The following is an 8,711-nucleotide window of genomic DNA, read 5'->3' on the forward strand; positions in this document are numbered from 1 at the left end:
GGAGAGTTCTGACAAAATGTGGTCCACTGGAGAAGGGAATGGCAAACCACTTCAGTATTCTTGCCTTGAGAAACCCATGAACAGTATGAAAGGCAAAAAAGGTATGACACTGAAAGACGTACTCCCCAGGCCGGTAGGTGCCCAATATGCTACTGGAGAAGAGTGGAGAAGTAACTCCAGAAAGAATGAAGAGATGGAACCAAAGTGAAAATGCCCAGTTGTGGAAGTGGCTGGTGATGGAAGTCAAGTCTGATGCTCTAAAGGACAATATTGCATAGGAACCTGGAATGTTAGGTCCATGAGTCAGAGGAGTCAGTTCAGTTCGGTCACTCAGTCGTGTCCGACTCTTTGCGACCCCAAGAACCGCAGCACGCCAGGCCTCCCTGTCCATCACCAACTCCTGGAGTCCACCCAAACCCATGTCCATTGAGTCGGTGATGCCATCCAATTTCAATATTCATTATCTGAGGCAATAATTAAGATTATGTTAAATTGGCAGAGGGATAAACACAACAACCAAAAGAACAGAACAGAAATCTTAGAAACAGACCCACAGAAGCACAGCCAACTGACTTTTGGCAAAGGTACAAGAGCAACGGAATGGAAGAAAGATAGTCTTTTCAACAAGTGGTGCTGGAGCAATTGGATATCCTCAGGCAACCAATAAACCTCCACCTAAATCTCACATCTTATACAAAAATTAACTGCAAATTGATCATAAATTTACGTGTAAAACTATAAAACTGTCAGAAGAAAATACAAGATAAAATATTTGGGACCTTAGGCTTATTTAAGAGTACTTAAATACGACACCAAATGCACAATCTATAAAAGAAAAACATCAACAAACAGCAGTTCATCAAAATTTACAACTTTTGCTCTGTGAAGGATCCTGTTAATAAGATGAAGTGATTTGCTATGAACTTGAAGATTATGTATGCAAACTACATTTGTGACAAAGGACTCATTTCTATAATATACAAAACTCTTAAAACTCAACAGTAAAACAAACAATCCAATTAGAAAAGGGACATATCACATCCAGTAACATTTCCCCCATGAGGATACATAACCGGTGAATAAACACAAGAGAAGATGTTCGTCATCACCAGGAATAACAGAAAATACAAAGAAGGACTATGACGAGTTATCATTACACATCTATTAAAATAGCTGAAATAAAAGTGATAACATCACATACTGGTGACAATGCAGAGAAACTGGATTTCTCATAGCTGGTAGTAGGAACACCAATGATACAGCTACCTTGAAAAAGAGTTTGGCAATTTCTTTAAACACAAAAATGTGTTTACATTTACAACTTAGTAAACCCACTTACACCCAACAAACACTCTTATGCATTGTCTCAAGAGAAATGAAACCTTCAATATTTACAAAACAACTTCATGCGGATGCTCAACAGATCCATATTTGGGGAAATCATTTGGCTCCCCCAGATAATATAGCATTCCTATGATGGTAGCTTCTCAATTCCAAACGCAGTTTCTATTAATAGTTTAACTTGGCATTGCCTGCCTGCATGCTCAGTCGCTGGGCAAGAATACTGGAGTATTCCCTTCTCCAGAAGATCCTCACAACCCGGAGATCGAACTCGGGTCTCCTGAATTGCAGGCAATTCTTAACTGACTGAGCCATCAGGGAAACCCTGACATCTCATGGCTGAAATCAAACTTTCCATTCTACAAGGTTTGTCACCATGGGCTGAATTCACACAGGTCAGAATGAAAGATTCAGTTCATGAGAATTAAAAAAAAAAAAAAAACTTGCTTAAAATGAGATAGTGCTTGTAAAACTTTTTCTAAAAAGAAAAGGAGAATAAGAAGGACATATTTGGAGAGACAAAATGGCAACTGTTCTTAGAGAATAATATTCTAAATATATTGGCATACTGTCTTCCAAAATAATTCCTTAATGGCCACAATGAGTTAGTACTATTTAGTCTGAACTTTCGAAGTTTTGTCTGGGGGTAACACCATCTGAGTACCTCCCCTTTTCTCATTGAAATGGTCAGGAATATAACAGTCTGAGAAGGAACAGAAGATTTAGCAAGGCTGCGGACTATGTCATTTATTCCATGTTCAAAAGCAATAGTAGAAAGGAAGCCAGGAAGATGTCTTTGTTCTTCTGTGAGAATTCTATTGTTCATTCTGTTCTAATTATGAAATCTGAACTTAAAAGGATGAAAGGAAAGCTCAATCAGTAGTATAAAAGCATATCTTCTCTGGAAATGGTTCTTAACAATCTAAACGGCAGGCTTATCTATCCTGGACTGACTGACCCAATAGTTACAAGTAATATTCTATAATACTCAAACAGTCTGCAAAGCTGCATTTCTTGATTCATTTATGTTTCAAATTATAAGGCTATATGGCAGAGAGAGAAAACACCACTAATCTTTCATGACTGCAAGGTGGTTTAACTGAAATGTAATTGTGAAAACAAATTTCTCAGGTACAGAAAAAAAAATATGCTGTGCCATTTCCTCCATTCAAAATGAATTCATTTAGTTCTTAATCACAGAAAAGAAAAAAGCTCTCCAAATTGAACAAAAGGAAATGTAGGGGATTTCCACAAAAGAGAATTTTAAAATAAAAAGAGAAAAAGGCTTCAAGAATACTTTCATTCCTCAGAGGCCTACCAGGGAGTTAATGGGAACTGTGGCCACAGCAATCCAGAATTAATATCTTACATTTGGAAAATCAACATGTTTGGGAATCTGAAAAGAGGAAAGCTACGTGAAATGAAATCATCTTGGGTCATTATGTGCCTACAACATTTGCCCCACTCAGGCACACTCAGACATATGTTAAACACATAACTGTCTCTACCTCCATTTGAGACTCTTTTCAATAAATGAAACTCCAACCGCAAAAGCAGTTGACAATGTGAAATTACAAAAAAAGCTGTCAGAAGGGCTGTGTAGGAGATACATTCACCATAAGCAGAAGGGCTAGGAATCTGAGGAGCTTTTTAAATGGATTCAGAGACCTTTGGAAAAAAAGGTCTCCTTCGCCAGTAATTGAATTTGACACCAATGTTCTTTGGATGCTAGGGTTGTACAGGGTATTTTCCCATCCACATCTAGGCTAAATTGGAGATGGTGACCTCTGATAGACTAGAGCAATCCAGGAAGTAATAGAAACCTCACTTCATAGAAACTAGTGACAGGTTGGGATTAAATGCTGGGCTGGCCAGGAACAGTCCAATTCCTTTTCAGGGAGTCCACAGGCTTCCAAAGGAATGGAGATTTTAAAAATCACTCTATAAATGCTTCTTTCTCTAACTTGCTTTAACTAAATTGAACATTATAATCTAAGGTCACCTCAGATTTAGAACATAGGCAAGCCTTAAATCCAAAGGAGACGTTCTTACTTCCTAAATTCAATACATTTTACAGAATTCAATAAAAGTTTATTAGGGCTGGGGCATTTACCCAGAGTTTATATATAAGGATGTTCCCTCAACTGTTACCTCAAATAGTGGGGAAAAAAAGCCTAAGTTTGCAAGAACAAGGGATTGATTAGGGTAAGGTATGTCATAAAATGGAAGTTTATGATATAATTTGAAATAATCATTTTCTATAAGTTTCCAACGTACCCCATTATGTTCGACATCTGTAGACACTACAGAGTGATCACCATCAGAAGTCGAATTAACATTAGTCACCATACAGGTGACCCACTTCCCTATTTTTCTCACCTCTATCCTCTTCTTCTCTGGTCACCACCATTTTATTTTTTTGTTTTTGTTTTGTTTACTCTATTTTTTTAAGATTCTACATATGAGTGACATCATATAGTATTTATCCTTCCCTGACTTATTTCACCCAGCATAATACTCTCAAGGTTTATCAGTCTTGTCACAAATCCACTCCTTTTTATGGCTGAGTAGTACTCCATTGTGTATATATCAGTTCAGTCACTCAGTTGTGTCCAACTCTTTGTGACCCCATGGACTGCAGCACACCAGGCCTCCCTGTCTATCACCAAATCCCAGAGTTTACTCAAACTCATGTCCATCGAGTCGGTGATGCCATCCAACCATCTCATCCTCTGTTGTTCCCTTCTCCTCCCACCTTCAATCTTTCCCAGTATTGTGCATGTGTGTGGGTGTGTGTGTGTATGTATATATATATACATATATATATATATATATATATATATATATACATTATCTTTACCCATTTAAGTGCCAATGGACACTTAGGTTGTTTCCATATGTTGGCTGTTTTAAATAATGCAGAAATGAACATAGGGATATATATGTCTTTTCAGATTATTGTATTTATGTTCTTTGGATAGATACACATTAGTGCAATAGATCATTACAGTAGTGTTTGTGTCATATTTCTTAACTTTTTGAGAAATTTTAATACTGTTTTCTGTAGTAGCCATACCAATTTACAATCCTACTGACAGTATACTAGAGGTCCCTTTTTTCCATACCCTATATAACATTTTGCTAATCCTGGTCTTTTTGATAATAGCCATTCTAATAGATGTGGGGTGACATTTCATTGTGATTTTGATTTCCATTTCCCTGATAATTAGTGATGCTGAGTATCTTCTCATATGCCTATGGGCCATCTGTATATCTTCTTTGGAAAGATGTCTATTCATATCCTCTGCTCATTTTTTAATCAGGTTGTTTGTTTTGTTGTTGTTGAGTTGTATGAATTCTTTATATATTTTGGATATGAATCATTTATCCAACATATAATTTGCTATTATCTTCTCCCATTCAGTACATTGCCTTTTCATTTTTATGATGATTTCCTCCATTGCACAGAAGTTTTTTAATTTGATATAGTCCCATTTGTTTATTTTTTATTTTATTTCCCTTGCCTTTGGAATCAGATCTACAAAAACATGTTTAAGACTGATGTCATTGAGGTTACAGCCTATGTTTGCTTCTAGGAATTTTATGGTTTTCAGTCTTAACAGTAAGGTCTTGTATGGTATAAGTTACTGGTCTAGTTTCATTCTTCTGCATGTGACATTCCAGTTTTTCCAGCACCATTTATTGACAAGATTTTCCTTTCTCCATTTCCTGTTCTTTGATCCCTTGTCATAGATTAACTGTCCATATATAAGTGGGCTTACTTCTATGTTCTCAATTCTGTTTCACTGATCTATATGTCTGTTTTTGTGCCAGTGGCATACTCTTTTTACTACTATAGCTTTGTAGTTTAGTTTGAAATCAGGGAGTGTGGTACTTCCAGCTTTATTCTTTTCCTCAAGATGGGTTTGGCTATTCAAAGTCTTTTGTCATTCCATTCAAATTTTAGAATTGTTTGTTCTAGTTCTGTGCAGTATGTCATTGGCATTTTGAGGAATTACATTGAATCTGTAGATTGCATTGTGTAAAATGGACAGTTCAGTGATATTAATTATTTTAATCTATAAGCATGAAATCTTTCCAATTTTTCCTCTTTTCAATTTCTTTTACCAGTTCTTATGGCTTTCAGTCTAAAAAGTATCTTTTAAAATAATATTTAATTAAATTTCTCAAGTTATATTATTATGACAGAGTGAGAATGACGTACATAGTACATACATATATATGTACACATGCATATAATAAAACATAAGAAATGATAATCACTAGGCATCAGGTTACAAATGTTTCTTATTTTCTTTATTGCTTTGCATTTATTTATTGATATAAATTTTTCCTCTGGTCATGATCACTTAACTGGTACAGAACTTGCCTTCCCAACAATAATGAAAGTGGACAAAATAGAGACACTGAAAAACAGGTGGTACAAGATGCAATCCTTTGGAGAAGGGAAACATGTAATTCCAACTATTACTCCACAACTGCCCTGGTTTTCTGCATAATTATATTCTGTTATAGATCAGGAAGGTGAAATCAAGCAGAACAACAGTCTTGTTCAGTTGAGGAGACAGATATTGGAAATCCAGGTTGCAAAGCAGGGAGAATTTTCAGAGCAGGGTACATAAGAAAAGAGAGTTTTGTGTGTGTGGTGGGGATGAGTCTTTTTTTTTTCAATTAGTTTATTTATCTATTTTTTCACTTTAAAATATTGTATTTGTTTTGCCATTCATTGACATGAATCCACCATGGGTGTACATGTTTTCCCCTTTCAGAACCCCCCTCCCACCTGCCTCCCCATCCCATCCCTCTGGGTCATCCCGGTGCACCAGCCCTGAGCACTCTGTATCATGCATCAAACCTGGACTGGTGATTTGAGGATTCACTCAAGTGTTAAGCTAAGGACTGGACTGATTATTTAAGGGTAAGTTTCTGCAAGACCATGCAGAGATGGCCTGCTATAAGGCTGAGAGTTAGCCAATGATACCTGAGGTTGTGCAGTATTAGGAGATGCTGGAGTGCCATCTCAATGTAATCAAGAAATTATACACTGAGTACAGTGGACATTCAGCTAACAATAACCATATGCTATAGTAAAAGGTATACCATACAATTTGGTCCCAAACTGAAATAGACTGACCTTCACAAATAATAAAAATAATCCTGACAGGATCAAAATAATTTAACTGAATTTAAGATCTTCCAAGAAAAAATATATACATCTATTACAGCAAGATGATGTAACCCATACTCTCTACAACATATCATTCAGAATGCCCAGTATATACTCAAAAATTAGTAGGAATGCAAAGAAATGGAAAATTCAACCCAAGAGATAAAGAAAAAAATAGTTAATAGCAATAGGTCTCCAAATAACCCAGTTGTTGGAAAAAGCAGATAAAACTTTAAAGCCACTATTACAAATATATTTAAGGTCTTAAAAGTAAATATGATTATAATGAAAAATGATCCAAATTTAGCAGAGAAGTATTATAAAAAAATTAAATGTAATTTTAATAAAAGAAATGTACAATATATGAAATGAAAAATTCACTGGAGGGGCTTCATTGGAGAATTGGAGCAGCAGAAGAAAGAGGAACAGAGAAAAGTGTCTGTGAATTTGAAAAAAAATCAGTGAAATTTATCCAGTGTTAAGGACATGGAAGAAAAGAGTCAAAATACATGAATAAAACCTCAATAACCCATAGGAGATAACAGTGAAAATAGAACAGAACAAAATTTTAAGGAAATGATAACACAGCATTTCCCATATTAGGCAAAAAAAAATCAATACAGAGTTCCAAGAAGCCAGTAAAAGGCAAATAGGAATAACATGGAGAGAACCACACCTAGGCACATTGTAGTCAAACTGCTGAACAAAAGTTATAGATAAAATCTTACATAGACAGAGACTAGCCATATATTATACATAAGAGAACAGCAGTATAAATAATATCTAATATCTCATCAGAAACAACAGAATCCTTTAAAACAAATGGAATGGCATCTTTAAAGTGCTAAAGGAAAAACAAATGACATCCAAGAATTTTATATCCAGGGACAATATCCTCCCAAAATAAAAAGCATTTTCCTATGATGAAAACGGAGAAATTCGTCACCACCAAATCTTCATAAGAAAATTCTAAAAGAAGTTCCTCAGGCTGGAGGGAAAATGATACCAGATGGAAATTCAAACCCATAAAAAGGGATGAAGAGCACTGAAAGTGATCATTGTGAATATATATATAAGACATTTATTTTTTCTTTTAATATCTTCAAAATCATAACTCTGTAAGGCAAAAATTATACTATTGACTAAGGATTTAAAAATGTGTAACAATAGAATGGGAAAGACTAGAGATCTCTTCAAGAAAATTAGAGATATCAAGGGAACATTTCATGCAAAGACGGGCTCAATAAAGGACAGAAATGGTAGTGACCTAACAGAAGCAGAAGATATTAAGAAGAGGTGGCAAGAATATACAGAAGAACTGTACAAAAAAGATCTTCATGACCCAGATAATCACGATGGTGTGATCACTCACCTAGAGCAAGACATCCTGGAATGTGAAGTCAAGTGGGCCTTAGGAAGCATCACTACGAACAAAGCTAGTGGAGGTGGTGGAATTCCAGTTGAGCTATTTCAAATCCTGAAAAATGATGCTGTGAAAGTACTGTGCTCAATATGTCAGCAAATCTGGAAAACTCAGCAGTGGCCACAGGACTGGAAAAGATCAGTTTTCATTCCAGTCCCAAAGAAAGGCAATGCCAAAGAATGCTCAAACTACCGCACAATTGCACTCATCTCACATGTTAGTAAAGTAATGCTTAAAATTCTCCAAGCCAGGCTTCAGCAATACGTGAACTTCCAGATGTTCAAGCTGGTTTTAGAAAAGGCAGAGGAACCAGAGATCAAATTGCCAACATCAGCTGGATCATCGAAAAAGCAAAGGAGTTCCAGAAAAATATCTATTTCTGATTTATTGACTATGCCAAAGCCTTTGACTGTGTGGATCACAATTTTCCACAAACTGTGTAAAATTCTGAAAGAGATGGGAATACAAGACCACCTAATCTGCCCCTTGAGAAATCTGTATGCAGGTCAGGAAGCAACAGTTAAAACTGGACGTGGAACAACAGACTGGTTGCAAATAGGAAAAGGAGTCCGTCAAGGCTGTATATTGTCACCCTGTTTATTTAACTTATATGCAGAGGACATCATGAGGAACGCTGGGCTGGAAGAAACACAAGCTGGAATCAAGATTGCTGGGAGAAGTATCAATAACCTCATATATGCAGATGACAACACCCTTATGGTAGAAAGTGAAGAAGAACTAAAGAGCCTCTTGATGAAA

Source organism: Giraffa tippelskirchi, chromosome 9 (assembly GCF_054371585.1).
Source record: "Giraffa tippelskirchi isolate mGirTip1 chromosome 9, T2T-mGirTip1v1.2.pri, whole genome shotgun sequence".
Taxonomy (NCBI): Eukaryota; Metazoa; Chordata; class Mammalia; order Artiodactyla; family Giraffidae; genus Giraffa; species Giraffa tippelskirchi.